Below are 16,090 nucleotides of genomic sequence, written 5' to 3'. Positions count from 1 at the left end.
GGCCTTGTCAAGGAGTTCCTTTCCACGTGTCTGTATAGTACCGTTTTGTTTTAACTTCCACAAAGTGTTTTGGCCCATATATAATTATAGTTAAACACACGCACACACACCATGTCTTTATTTTACTCTTAATAATTAAATTAAATAATTTATTTCCTTGTTCAGCAAATAATTAGTCAACATACTGAAAATATAGGCGATAAAGTAGTTCAAGTAGAGTTATTTTTATGGAAATAAGATCTAATTGAGAATTTTTTTCCCCACAGGAAAACATGGAAAAATTAATGTGTGACATAAGTGTGTTCAAATCATTTTCCTACTATGCATTCAGGACTCTGAAAAACAGCAGAGGTATTTTACTTATAAAGGAGTATCATTATTTTTTTCAATCAAGAAATACTAGAAGTCTACCTGTGGTCATGTGTGGCCTATGAATCTTTTCAAAAGGTTAATCTCTCTCCTCTATGGAACACCTAGCATAAATTATACAAAGTGTTCATAAAATAGACTTATAAGTTGATTGAAATGGGTTTAGAAGCATAGAGTACTCTGAACATTACAAAAGGTCTGGAGGATCTTTAAGCATGAGAGAACAGCATGTACACTTAGAAATAAGTAAATGAAATGGACAGACATGAGAAGGAAACCTAGTAGAACTGAGGGCATTAAATTCACAGAAATGAGTTTCACTGAGGTAGATAGGGTAAGAATAGGACGAACACTTCAAATATCTTTGTTATTTTCATTTGCCCTGTACCTTACTCTCTTGTTTCCCAAATATTGGCAGAACATCTCACAGTCTCACAGCTTGGCAAAAGTCCTGAAATTAGAAGTTCACACCTCTGGTATTATGAAAATTAAAGAACTCTTTTGGGTTCATCTGTAAGAATAGCAGTGGCCCTTTTTTTAAAAAAGTGCTTATAATATGGTAGGTACCATTTTAGATTCTTTCAGTTAAAAAATCTATCAGGTACTTGCTATGAATTAACCCTACTTCACATAGGAAATTTTGTTCCTAAGAGGATGGATGGAGATCCTTTACAAGGTCACAGAACTAGCAAATGGTGCTGCTAAGATCAGAACTTGGGCAATCTTTCTCCTGAGCCTACGTTATGCATGAACCTCCCTCCTGTGCTCCCTTCTATCTGGGGCAGAAAGTGTATTAGTCTAAAGCAACAGGTTACAATATCACAGCTTAGAGGATCAAAAACTTTAAGTTGGTAAAAGGTAGCTTTTAATGATTCATCATACTTTAATGGGTTCTATATGCTTATGGATCTCCTTTGTGATTTTGATTTTAAAAGACACTGTAAACATATTTAATTGTGCCGAGCATCTGTGTTACTGTTCCTACTCATTGAACCTAGGAAGTGTTAAAATATTAGTCATTCTTCACAAGTTTATAAAAATAAAACAGCTTTTATTTTAAAAATTCTATTATAATATTGTAGCTTTCGTCAAGAAAAAAATGTGCTACCAGCCTAAAAGGTTCAGAAATTATTATAGCTAGTATCACTGTCATTTCAGTAATTTAAAAAAATCATTGCCTCATTCAGATAAATATTAGTTCATTCTTTGATGTCTTTTAAATACAAAGTAAATTGACACAGAAAGAACGATAACTACAAATAGAGACCTTAACCTTCCTGAAAGGAGAAAACAATTGAAGAACTCGGCAAAGACAAAGCTCTTCAGACTCATTTCTTCTTTCTCTGCTTCTCTTTGAAAGCTTTTTAATCTTCTGCCATAACAGATTCTCTGGCTTGGTGTCCTAGTACTGTCCTTGATTCTTGCATTGGATTCTCATATATTGCTGCCCAGAACTCAAGTTCACTGAGCAGGTTGCTTAGTTGTTCAGCCAACTTGGCATTGATATTGGAAAATACTGTGTTCATGGCTCGCATTTCTGCCCAGTTCCTGCTCTTGCTTCTGTAAAGTCAAACAAAATCAGTAGGTACAGAAAGTCCATCTCAGCTACACACTCACCTTAGATACATGAGAGATCCATTTAATCAGAAGAAAAAACACTAAAACAAGTAGAAAGGAGTTAAAAAAAATATCAGCAGAAGGAAACTGGGGTCACTGTTCTGTAGAGCATTTGTGAGGTCATCAATCAGAGGAAGAGTCTAATTATCCCAAGACAAATTTAAGTGGAGAGAAAACTATTGTTAATCCCATGTAATATGATATCATTCAAATACAGAGAATATTCTAAAAACCATTCATTGAGTTATGAAACAGATTTATATTTGTCTTTGTAAACAGAAATTTTTAACTCCCTGAAATTCACACTGTACATATTTAGTTGTTTGGTGTCTGTAGCATTTCTTAATTTTGGTTGATAAAATTTTATAGTCATAGAAGGAAACTCAGCATTGCATTGCATCTAAACATTCAAAAAAAAAAAAAAAACCAGGAGAAATCTTGGTAGAAGATTTGAGAATTCTAAGGTTGATGTTTTAAAGTGCAGGACAGAATTAACTTGTATCAGAATTATAGTTTTGATTTGCATTTCTCTGACTGCTAGCGATGGTGAGCATTTTTTCATGTACTTGTTGATTGATTGTATGTCCTCCTCTGAGAAGTGTCTGTTCAGGTCCTTGGCCCATTTATTGATTGGGTTATTTGTTATCTTATTGTCTAATTTTTTGAGTTCTTTGTATATTCTGGTTATTAGGGCTCTATCTGAAGTGTGTGGAGTAAAGATTTGTTCCCAGGATGTAGGCTCCCTATTTATCTCTCTTATTGTTTCTTTTGCTGAGAAAAAACTTTTTAGTTTGAGTAAGTCCCATTTGTTGATTCTATTTGTTAACTCTAGCGCTATGGGTGTCCTATTGAGGAATTTGGAGCCCGATCCCACAGCGTGTAGATCATAACCAACTTTTTCTTCTATCAGATGCCGTGTCTCTGATTTAATATCAAGCTCCTTGATCCATTTTGAGTTAACTTTTGTGCACGGCGAGAGATAGGGATTCTGATTCATTTTGGTGCAAATGGATTTCCAGTTTTCCCAGCACCATTTGTTGAAGATGCTATCCTTCCTCCATTGCATGCTTTTAGCCCCTTTATCAAAAATAAGATAGTTGTAGTTTTGTGGATTGGTTACTGTGTCCTCTATTCTGTACCATTGGTCCACCCGCCTGTTTTGGTACCAGTACCATGCTGTTTTTGTTACTATTGCTCTGTAGTATAGCTTGAAGTCTGGTATCGCTATACCGCCTGATTCACACTTCCTGCTTAGTATTGTTTTTGCTATTCTGGGTCTTTTATTATTCCATATGAATTTCATGATTCTTTTATCTATTTCTACAAGATATGCTGTTGGGATTTTGATTGGCATTGCATTGAACTTATAGAGAACTTTTGGTAATATCGCCATTTTGATGATGTTAGTTCTGCCTATCCATGAGCAGGGTATGTTTTTCCATCTTCTAAGGTCTTCTTCTATGTCTTTCTTTAGGGTTCTGTAATTTTCATTGTATAAATCTTTCACCTCTTTTGTTAGGTTGATTCCCAAGTATTTTATTTTTTGGGGGGATATTGTGAATGGAGTAGTTGTCCTCATTTCCGTTTCAGAGGATTTGTCGCTCATATACAGGAACGCCTTTGATACCATCTCACTCCAGTAAGACTGGCAGCCATTAGGAAGTCAAACAACAATAAGTGCTGGAGAGGATGCGGGGAAAAGGGCACTCTTGTTCATTGCTGGTGGGACTGCAAATTGGTGCAGCCAATTTGGAAAGCAGTATGGAGATTTCTCGGAAAGCTGGGAATGGAACCACCATTTGACCCAGCTATTCCCCTTCTCGGTCTATTCCCTAAAGCCCTAACAAGAGCATGCTACAGGGACACTGCTACATCGATGTTCATAGCAGCTCAATTCACGATAGCAAGACTGTGGAACCAGCCTAGATGCCCTTCAATAGATGAATGGATAAAAAAAATGTGGCATTTATACACTATGGAGTATTACTCTGCATTAAAAAATGACAAAATTATAGAATTTGGAGGGAAATGGATGGCATTAGAGCAGATTATGCTAAGTGAAGCTAGTCAATCTTTAAAAAACAAATACCAAATGACTCCTTTGATATAAGGGGTGTAAACAAGGACAGGGTAGGGACGAAGAGCTTGAGAAGAATATTTACAGTAAACAGGGATGAGAGGTGGGAGGGAAAGGGAGTGAGAAGGGAAATTGCATGGAAATGGAAGGCGATCCTCAGGGTTATACAAAATGTCATATAAGAGGTAAGGAGGGGTAAGTCAAGAGAATACAAATGGAAGACATGATTTACAGTAGAAGGGGTAGAGAGAGAAAAGGGGAGGGGAGGGGAGGGGAGGGGAGGGGGGATAGTAGACGATAGGACAGACAGCAGAATACATCAGACACTAGAAAGGCAATATGTCAATCAATGGAAGGGTAACTGATGTGATACAGCAATTTGTATACGGGGTAAAAGCGGGAGTTCATAATCCACTTGAATCAAACCGTGTAATATGATGTATTAAGAACTATGTAATGTTATGAACGACCAATAAAAAAAAAAAAAAGAATTATAATTTTACATAGGCTATTTCCTATTCCACTCTAGCTCCTCAGTGCTTACCAAGAGGCAATGGTCTTGACTTCATTTAACAATTTCTTTTCTATTAACTGCCTTCATTTAAAAAATACATATACTAATATCTCTTGATTTCTTGATTTCCTATTCTGAAAGAAAATAATTTAAATACGAACATTTCCTTTTCCCCCATCTTCCCAATTTACTAATGGTTATTTTGGGTAAGATCACAATTTGGTGTTTGCCTTTTCACACATGAAAGTGTGTCATGTGCCATGACTACATATCCTTTCTTGTTAGAAGATGGAAAGATGTACTTTTGTTTCCTCAGGAGATAATTGTCATTCTTTTTTTTTTTTTTTTTTTGCAGTGCTCACTTTCTTTGTATGGTTATCCCTTTGTATCTGAGGGGCATTGTGTCCAGGAGCCCTTTCATTCCAAAATCCATGGATGCTCAAGTCCCATATATAAAATAGCAGCATCTGCTTAAAACCTATGCACTTCCTATAAGTCATCTCTAGGTTATTTATAATACCTATTGCGATGTGTATAGTGTGTTGGCCACAATTCTACATACTGTATTGTTTATGGAATAATGACAATAAAAACAGCTCTATACATGTTCAGCACAGATGAAATATTTTTGAAAAGTATTTTCCATCAGCATTTGCTTGACTCCGTGGAGATGCAGCCCATGCATATGGAGGGCCAGTGTTTCTATCATTAATTTATCCTCAAAACCCATCTCTTGATGCGATCAAGCCTTCCTTCACCTATGAATTTCTCCCTCCTTTTGTGCCTCTCTTCCTTGTTATCTCTGTCTTAGGTGTCCTCTCTAGAGCTCTCACTTCACTGTTCTCTGTCTTGTTGTACAGTGGTTTCATCATGGGATCCTCTTTCCCCTTTGGCCTGGGGGATTCCCTTATGTCTTGGATTGCAATGTCTTTCTATTTCTTTGTGTACTCCATGGCTTGTTGGAGTACCTTTTCCAATGGTTTATCAAGGAAAGGAACACTAAAGGTAAACATTTTGATAGCTTGCTTATTGCTTGAGTTAAGGTTCTCCAGAGAAACACAACTAATAGGAGATGTATGCATGTAACAGAGAAATCTATTTTAAGAAATTGTCTCAGGCAATTAGGCAGGTTGGCAAGTCCAAAATGTACAGGATAGGCTGGCAAGCTGAAGACTCAGAAAGGAGCCAACGTTACAATTCAAGTCCAAAGGCTGCTGGCTGGCCTGCTGAGTGACTGGGAGTTAGAGAATTTCTTCTGTCTCGAAAGAGGTCAGTCTTCTTTTTTTTTCTTTTTTATTCAATCTGAATAAAACATCATATTCGACTGATGGAATGAGGCCCACCCACTTTATGGAGAAGTAAAGTGTACTGGTTTAATTGTTGATCTCATCCCAGCACAACCTTAACAGAAATATCCAGATTCTATCCATTCAGGGTCCACAGCCCAGTCAAGTTAGGCATCATACTTAACTATTTTTTTTTCCACCTGCACCCTGAGGTTGGCCAAGTATATAATTCTAAATTGCAACTGATTTTCCCTCAGAGTTTGGAGATAGTGTAATGTCACCTTTTTGTTTCCAGTGTTGTTCTTCAGAAGTCTGATGACATTTTGCCATTTGATATATATATATAATATATATACTATATATTATATATAATATATATTTATGTCAATCTTGTAAGCTTTTAGAACCTTCCCTTCAAGTCAATTCTCTTTTGTCTCATTATTTCACCATAACAGGCTTTGGTCTGAGACTGATTTTACTGTCTGTGTTGGACATCATTGGACCCTTCAAAGCTAGAAACATATTGTTTATTTATTAGCAATTAACTTGAAATTTTTTTATTCCTTTAAATTTTTCCCCTTCTGTTTTGCTAGAATGTGTGTGTGTGTGTGGCAGGGGGAGAGGAGGAGAGTGGTAACTAGGGAACTATAGCAAGTTATATTGAAATATTTGTATTATAGCACCAGATTTGAAAAACTTATTGAAAAGTAGAATTTATCAAAGTTTTCCAGAAATGAATTTATGAGAATTTGAAGGTCATTTGGGTCACTGCCTCAGTCTGGCTGGGCACAATTCAGGAGCCACTTGTCAAAAGAAACTAACTTTATTTTTAGAACTACAAACACCAAACAAAACAGCTCCTCAGGAAAAAACCCTCAGAGGCCAACTGCCACCACCGGCTTCCCACAAGCCTCTCACCCACACCAACCTCTCCACCTCCCCCAATCCTACTACTCTTGAGGCCGATTGGCTGGGTTGCTTGGGCGGAGCCAAAGAAGTCCCCCAATGAGCAGCTCCGTGGAGGAGCCAATCAGCTAGATGTTGCTGGGGCCGCTGTGAGCCAATCATCAGCTGGCAGCTGGAAGTTTGCTGGCAGCTGGAAGTTTGCTGGGGCCCCTTTGGCTGTGGCTCTCAACAGGTCACTCCAATTCTGAAGCTGATTTCATTAGCTGGCAACTGGGACAATCTGGTCAGGTGGACCAGAGCCTCCAAAACATCAGCACTGATCCCGCAGGGACTATGTAATTTGCTTTTTAAGACCCCAAGCAGATGGCACAAGATGCTACCAACTTGGGCTAGAGTTAGAATCTTGAAGTGTCTTTGCAATTAGCCAAATACTGATCAGTTCAGTAAAACATTCTAATTAACATGTGTAAATTAAATGTTTGTTTCAGACAAACAATCAATTAGTAAACCCAGTGTCAACTTTTGGATAGAATGTTGAGTCATTCACTAAATTTCTCTATATATAAACATTTACATGGCAAAATTTTAGTTATTACTACTATAATGAAGAAGTGCATTGTTCCAAAACAGTTTTTAAATAAAATCTGAAGTTTAATATTTGAAAATGTCTATTGACTATCCTATTTTTAAAATACCCTTTTGGGGCATAGGAGACAGAATATAGATAATAAATTAAACTTTTCTTGCATTTATTGAATATGTTGGCCACAATTCTACATACATACAGGAGCTGATGTTGTAAAATATAGGTCTGTTTATTACCAAGGGTCACCACATATCTAAAGTAATTTCTTTCTTAAACTTAGCTAATAAATTATTATTATTCTAATAATTATGAATTTCTATAGGTATTTGGGAAAGAAAAGTGTAGTTATTTTTAAGTATATACATAAAACATACTGGGAACAAATATGTCAAAATATGTGGAGAAAAAATCTGAAGGGTAGTGATTATTATTATTATTATTTTGAATTATGTTTCTTACTTTCAAATTTATACTAGGAAATTTTTTTTTCTTTTTTTTTCTTAATAATCTCATTTTGACCATGAAGAAGAGTGAAACAAGACATTTGTGATATCACAGTCACCAGAAAGAAGTCACCTTCTTTCCTGTTGCTGGGATTTGGATAGAGTTTGAAACTGTCCCACAGGTATTCGTGTGTTGGGAGCTTAGCCCCCAAAATGGTAGTATTGAGAGGTGGTAGGAACTTAAAGAGGTGGGATTAATGGAAAGTACCAATTGGTCCCTTCCCCTCACTTTGACTTCCTACAAATAGGTCTCTCCCTCATACAGTGCATTCCCATCCGCCATGAGGTGGTGATGCAGCCAAGGGGGCCCTCTCCAAATCCAATGCTATGCTATTTGGACTTCCACCCACCAAAACTGTGAACTAAATAAATAAATACATTTCTTTTATTTGTAAGTATTTCAGATATTTCATTTTGGCAATGAAAAATGAACTTGTAGACCTGTCTTCTTTTATTTAACTCTCTTTTGCTTTTTATATTTATTAAATCAGTATTTGCTGAGCATCTGTTCAGACACTGTGCTGAGGTCTTCAAGGTGAACCAAAAAATGGGTGCCTGGGAGTCGTGCGCATTGGTGCACACTTGTAATCCCAGCAGTGGGGAGGATTGTGAGTTCAAAGCCAGCCTCAGCAATTTGGCAAGGCCCCAAGCAACTCAGTAAGACCCTGTCTGTGAATAAAATACACAGGGATGTGGCTGGGGATGTGGCTCAGTGGTAGAGCACCCTGGCTTTCAATTCTCAGTCCAAAAAAAAAAAAAATTGGGTGCCTGGGTACCTGTTCTCCTGATGCTGACCCATGTTGGTGGTTTTTGAGCTGATGGACAGATATAAATTAATTAATACATACACTCCAAAATGAATGTAGAATGACAGCTATCCTATCTGAGGTAACAGGGGTTGCTGGGAGCAAATGATGAACTTCATAGTTCATAGGACACAAAAGGGTGCAGTTAGTGGAGGGGAAATTAGAGTCACTAAGAAGATACTCAAGGATCTCTTGTGGACCAGAAATGGAGTGGTAAATTTTATGCACATAGGCTGTGGCTTTGAAAACCATCATTAGGAAATGAGAGTGAACTTTTTTGTGTGTGTATGAAGCTGAACTTCAACATTATATTTTCTTCTACAATACTGCTTTCATTTAATTTTGGCACTTATGGAATCCTGATTTCTGCATATCTGTGATAATTCATATTCATGCTAAATAAAAAACTTTCTCAAATACCTTAGAAATTCATAATTATTAGAATAATAATAATTCATTAGCTAAGTTTAAGAAAGAAATTACTGCAGATATGTGGTGATCCTTGGTAACACAGAGACCTATATTTCACAACATCAGCTCCTGTATGTAGAAACGTAGCCAACATATTCAATTGCCAACATCCTGGTTCCTGTGTATCCATAGCTTGTCTGATAGGAACAACTACATATAAAAGTACATGTAGAGTACTAGCATTTAAAAAAATTCTAGAGTATAAATTCTAGGTTATCAAACAATTCTGAACAGCTATTTTCTTTCCTATCTTGGAAAGATACTGGCTCATCTTTTTCTGAACTAAAATCTCTTATTATGTCCTTGGTGTCCAGCTATCAATATATATTTACAGTATCTAAGAAGTTTAAGAATAAGGAAGGAAAAGAGAAGTAATTAAGAAAAGCAGATGTTATTATTTTCTTTTAGTGGGGATGAAATTAGGTAAATGAGAACGCAAGTGAGTTTATTAAGATCATAGAATAAGTTAGTGGCTGAGATGGCATTCATCCCAGGTTGTTTGACTTCAAATCCTATGCTTTTCTATAATATATCTAAATCAGTATTTAGAATGACATTAATGTTGTATTTTAGGTTTGTGTAGATTTCAGAGTGTAGATTCAAGGGTATATTTGTTTCAGTTTATCTCTGAAGTTACATTTTAACAAGGTTTGTCAATGTTCTCTTCCTGCTATGTTCTAACTTGCTTTATCTAATAATAAATTCTTGTGTTTCCAACTTAGACTTTTATACTAGACATTCAAAGACATCCTTGAATCATAAACAGGATGAGTAAGGTTTCTGGAATAGCACCAAGGTACTAACTATGGATGCTGGACATTTCCAAATAGTTGAATTATATTTAGACCAGAAGATGGCATAAGAGTTATAGCAATGGAAAATTATGCACAATAGACTGTGGACTTCCTTAAAGGATTGCATTATAAACCAGGATCTACATTATATAATGCTCTTTTTTTCCTGTCAAAAAGGAACATATTTTCCCTGCAAAAATTTTTACTTCCTTTTAAATTACATAATTACAATGTAAAAATGTAACACACACACACACAAACATACACACAGAAAATTTTTAACTAAAGCTGTCCAAATTTCACAGTCCAGAGATAACCATTGCCAATATCCTGGTGCCTGTGTATCCATAGCTTGTCTGATAGGAACAACTTACATACACTGCTATCTCAACTGCCATGTTCACTTAGCAATATGTAATGAGCATTGGGGGATTAAAATTGTTTCTTGAGATCATTTAATGACAGCACAAACCTCCAATGTGAAATGTACTTTATTCCATCATTCCTTCTCTGTTAGATAGCACATTATTTTCATGTTTTATTGTGATACACAATTTGTAATAAGGACCACCAGCCCCTACATCACCACACTGAGGACCGAACCTGCAGCACATGAATTCCTGGGGGACACACTCAAACATGCAGAATGAGAGCTGTCCCATCTGAGATAACAGGGGATGCCAGGAGCAAGGGATGAACTCCACAGTTCATAGGAGAAAAAAAAAAAAGAGTCTAATTATCGGTAGAGGTTAGATTCATTGAACAGGTACCAAATATAGCACCCTGATACCAATTTCTGAAAGATAATTTATCAGGCAGTTTCCTACCTGAGTCACATCTTCATGGCTACTCATAAAAATGGGAAAATATGTTTTGATTAAAATTCATTCAGAACTTTATTCAAACTAGTGAGTGAGGATTTTAATTGTTAAGCAAATCAAAACATGTGTACTAGAGTCCTGTGTGTGTTAAACTGAGCATTTTATGAATGAAAGATTAAATAAATAGAACAGATAGTGGTAATAGCAACAGTAATAACACTATCTAGTATTCTCCAAAAGCTTACTATTGACCAAGAATTGTTCTAAAAACATTAATAACCAGGATTAGTTAGTTACCTTAATAAGACACTTAATATCAGAGAAATGTTTGCAAAAGCCACAAAATTTTATACATTTTGTAGACAAATTTTCTATCTACTTATTGATTTATGTATGTGTTTATCTATCTCTCTAGAAAGGAATTTTCCATATTTTAAGGGCTTGTTTCCATCCATTAAGGTCAGAATCCAAACTTGTAAGACCCTATTTCATGCCTGAAGGGACAGTATTTAATTCTGAATGAAAATTTTTGTGATTGAAAAGTTAGATTCCTTGCATGGAATCCCAGTTTGATCAGACTTCATTTCTGAGAAAGTCAATTTCTGTGGCTGAAATGTTTACAGTGCTTGGAAATTTCAATTCCTTCTCAGTATATGAGTCTGCTGGTACTGCTGTAACAAAATACTACAGATTAGGTGATATAAATAACCAAGATCAAAGCAGTGACAAAGTCAGCTTCTGGTGAGGTTTCCCTTCCTGGTTTGATGAAAGTTACTTTCTCACTATGTCCTCATATGACCTCTCCCCTGGGTGCATAAAAAGAAAAATCAGAGAATAAATTCTGGCATCTCTTCCTCTTTTTATAAGAATATTAGTCTTATCAAATTAAGACCCTACTTTTATGACCTTATTTAACCTTAAAGATATCTTTAAAGACCCTATCTCCAAACCCAGCCAGATTGAAAGTTAGATCCTTAACATATGAATTTGGGGGTGGGAGTAACAATTTAGTCCATAACACATGGTGTGCCAGGTGCAATGCCTTGGAGAGCAGTCTTCGTGTTTGGGGGAGCCAGCATCTATGATTGATATGCTGGTTTCTATGTCTGAGATCCCGGGTTTCAAACATTCCTGGCCATGTTTAATGCTTGCCACCCACACATGGAGCACCCGCTTCCAAGTTTGTAGATCTTGGCTCCATTCTTGGAAATTGAGATTTCATACATGAAGTGACAGCTTCTATATTTATAGGGCCATATTCTACCCTTGGATATTGAGTTTCCATACATGGAATTCTACATTCCTTGCCAGGAAGACCACATTCCATATGCGGAGAGTCAAAATCTATGTGAGAAATGTGATGTCATTCTCTATGCTTAGAAGGAAGACTCTTTGCATGAACACAGAAATTATATTTATGGAGTTCCAGGACCCATGATCAGGAGACCAGTTCTCACAATTTGGAGAGTCCATGGGCATGACTAAAATACAAAGATTATACGTCAGAGTGTCATGTTCCATACTGCGGGGCCAACTTTCATGTTTTAATTGACATGCCTTATATGAAATACCAAGTTGAAACTGTATAAAGATGGGATATATGCATAGAATTTGAGAATCTACACAGGGAAAAACTAGGTTGAATGCTTGGTGGGCCTGCTTTCATATTTGGACATTGAGTATACCTGATTGTGTTGTGAAGTTTCATATCCAGCACACATGGAACCACGTCTTAGAGACAATTTCTCTAACTCAGATGCCAGGTTCCAAGCCTGAGATATAGTATTTATCACACAGGTAAGTCCATATTTCATACATGGAGATTCCATGCACGAATGCCAAGTCTGTAGGGCCAGGACTCATGATAAGAGATTGTGTCTCCATATATGGAGTGGCATGTCCATGCTTGTAGAGCCAGACATCATTCTCTCAGATCGTCAGTTTTATGCTCACTATGCCAAGTCCCATGTTTGGATATTGAGATTACATATGTGTCATGAAAAGTTGACAATGTTTCTTGTGTTGGGTAGTGAACATCCATTCCATATCTAGGTATCTAACAGCTAGTTGTAGAAGCCCAGTTCCATACCTAAAGGGCCACTTTCTACATATCTGGAAAAGCAAGATTCACATTTTTACTCCTTTCTCTTTTTTTAAAAGATATTTTTAGTTGGAAAGAATACTTTTATTTATTTACTTTCATGTAGTGCTGAGGATTGAACACAGTGACTCACATGTACCAGGCAAGCAATTTACCCTTGAGCTACAACCCCTGCCCCTTCAGTCACTTTCTATGCTGGGAACTTAGATTCCATATTTATAGGTCTAGGTTTCATAACTGAAGAAACAGATTTTACACCTAGAGGGCTAGATTTTACACTTAAAGGGCTGGTTTCCACTCCTGAAAACCCATGGTTATAAATCTGATTCTTTTGAGGAAAACAAACATTTTTATTTGGAAGTGTAAATTCATACCTAAAAGATGTAAATTGATATCTGTATGAAAAACATTCCATAATTGTTAGGTCAGGCTCATTTTCTCTAAGGTCATGTTCCATATTATAGTTGAAATTCCTCATTCAGAGTATGCTTAAGGCCAGATCTCATGCCTCATGGTTAGGCTTCACAATTGCCTGAACATCCTTCATGCCACAAAGGCTGGGTATATTAGTTCATTTTTCATTACTATAATGAAATACCTGATACTGAGTACTTATGAAGAAACGAGGTTTATTTAGTTCACAGTTTGGGAGGTTAAAAGTCTAAACAGCATAGTATTACTTCTGGAAAAGACACCCTTGGCTATGTCAAATTGGGGTGGATGACACCACAATGGTGGGAGTGTGTGCAAGAGGGAGAGATTGCATGCCTAGACAGGAAGCCAAAGAGCAGGAAGGGGTTCCATGAGAACTACCTTCATCCATTCTGAGAGCAGCACCTCCAATAACTTCACACTAGGCTCCACCTCTTACAGGTCCTACCACGTCTAAACATCACCACACTAGGGACAAATCTTTCAGCACATGGTCCTACGGGGGACAAACACAGGATGGCTCTGGGTTATGTGTCTGGAAGTCTAGACTTCATGCCTTGTGTGACAACATCCATGTATGTACCAAAGTTCTCTAGTGAAAAGACAGGTTACATGACTACGATGGCTATCGGGCCTCTTTGCATGTCTGGAAAGCTAGATTTCATACTGGGAGGGATAGAATTCATTCATGAAAGGATTGAATCCATGTATGGAGTGCAGGCTTTGTGAATGAAAACAAGTTTCCATGCCTCAAGAGTACATTTCCACATTGGTGGGCCACATTCAAGGCATGGGGCCAGATTTCATACCTCTGTTTTCCCCTCCTGTGAATCTGCAGGGCCAGATTCCATGCCTTAAGAGGAGCCTGTTCTATGAGTAAAAGATCTTTTCCAGGCTTGAAGGAACAGGTATGAAGCATAGATCACCTGGTTTCACGGCTAGAAGGTCACGATCATCCTGCAAAAAACAGTCCAGTTACATTTGAACTACTTCTTTTCTTTTTTCCATTTTTTTCTTTCTTTCTTTCTTTTTTTTTTTTTTTTTTTTTGGTGGTTGGTGGGGGTGGGGGTACCAGGGATTGAACGCAGGGGCGCTCAATCACCGAGCCACATCCCAAGCCCTTTTCTGTATTTTATTTAGAGACAGGGTCTTGATGAGTTGCTTAACATCTCACTAGCTTTGAACTCATGATCCTCCTGCCTCAGCCTCAGGAGCCACGGGAATTACAGGCATGCACACAGTGCCCAGCCATTTGCACTATTTCGAGGAGGATTTATCTCTAAATTTATTTCTACATAAATAGACATTCTAATTGCCAAGTTGAGACTGCATCATGACTTAAGTGACCTAAGAAGGAGCTGGAAAATTATAATAATAACCAGATGTTTTTATGCAATGGCACAACAACAACAAACAAACAAACACACAAACAAAAAACCAATGAATAAATTTAAGGGGGGGTACAAATACAAATTATTTTGGTTCTATATGCCTGGTCATGTTTGTTCAACTACGTAGATACACTGGCTATTACTGAAGGCTATGAATGAATCATGTGCTCTGCTAGTCTTCATCTGCCTTGTATCATTTACTTCCATAAGCTCTGACCCATTCTTTGATAAAAGATAAAACTGTGGCACAGGGAGTTTTAATGATTTTCACAAAGACTCCTAGCTGGTACACAGTAGACTAAGGATATGAACTCTTCTACATTTAATGTATTTTAAATGATAATAGGCTATGTCTGAATTGTTAAATGAGCCCCAAATGAGAAATAGTTAGTGCTAATTCCCTATCTGCACAAGCAGACTCCATTGCCTCTGTGATCTGATACTCATTTTGAACTGCAAAATAATCTTAAGTGGTGTAAGAAAGAAGTGGCATATTGACTCTTTAAGTATTCCTTATAGCAATAAGACAAAATCTCATTCAACTTCAGAGGTATGAAGCTATGGCATGCCCGCAGTGTGATATTCATAATTACTTAGTATAAAGAGGTTTTCATCCCTGAAGCATTTATGAAATTAACTAATTAATCTTTGCCATATCCTTTAGAGAGAGATAACCATACCCTGTCTGCAAAAAGCCTCTGTCATGGGGCTCAGAATGCTTTATGAATATTATATACAGTGATAAGCAGACTCCAGGCACTTCAGATACACACAAGCTGACATTGAAAATATTAGAATTCATTCATGCACTGAGCAAATGTTTATTTAGTATCATTACTGGAAATCTATAACTGTAGGGCTGATGTCCCTAGGAGGTGTGCCTTTCTCTGCCTGGCTGAATGCAGAGGTATGTATGAAGGTGAGATATTGCTTTAGAAAAGACACCAGAACTCTCTCCACTTCTTTCATCCAAATAGGGAATTGGTCTCATCAGGGCAGTTATCCCAAGTCCAGAGGCTTTTTCTTCCTTCAGCGCACAGTTTCCAGTCTGTTCAGTTTATTCCTGGAATGGGTGGAGAACACCAATCGCCTTGAATTTGTAGTGCAGCCCTCTGGTGTTTGTACTCCTTTAGTCCTCATAGTGACACTTCCCACTGCCACATCTCCCCATTCATTTTTATCCTTGTCCTAGTCCCCAGCACCCACTGCAAACACGTTTCCATGTCTAGAGGGCACCCAGTTTGGAAACAATGAAGCATCCTTAGCTCAGGGATCCGAGGTTTGTAATTCAATCATTTAAATGTTAACCAGAGCCAAAATATTAATATTTTGTTGGAAACCAGGCTTGTCTTAGGTGGAGTTCCCTATGTTAGGATTCAGAAAGAAGACATGCATGCAAATAATTCAAAGAGAAAA

At 37.2% G+C, this 16,090-nt stretch overlaps 1 long non-coding RNA gene across 1 annotated transcript in view; it reads right to left on the bottom strand.

Moving 5' to 3' along the window:
• Nucleotides 1-1,708: 1,708 nt before the first annotated feature.
• The window catches only part of LOC113180124 (uncharacterized), a 36,184-nt gene continuing 21,802 nt past the window's right edge, over nucleotides 1,709-16,090 (bottom strand). Inside the window, exons 3-4 of the long non-coding RNA XR_003300429.2 lie at nucleotides 14,093-14,240; nucleotides 1,709-1,929 (exon numbers count right to left, since the gene is read on the bottom strand). This is a non-coding gene — a long non-coding RNA (uncharacterized LOC113180124). The remainder of the gene's footprint in view (nucleotides 1,930-14,092; nucleotides 14,241-16,090) is intronic.

This window comes from Urocitellus parryii, chromosome 7 (genome assembly GCF_045843805.1).
Source record: "Urocitellus parryii isolate mUroPar1 chromosome 7, mUroPar1.hap1, whole genome shotgun sequence".
Lineage (NCBI taxonomy): Eukaryota > Metazoa > Chordata > Mammalia > Rodentia > Sciuridae > Urocitellus > Urocitellus parryii.
The sequence above is the reverse complement of the archived record's forward strand: the minus strand, read 5'-3'. Positions and strand labels throughout refer to the sequence as shown.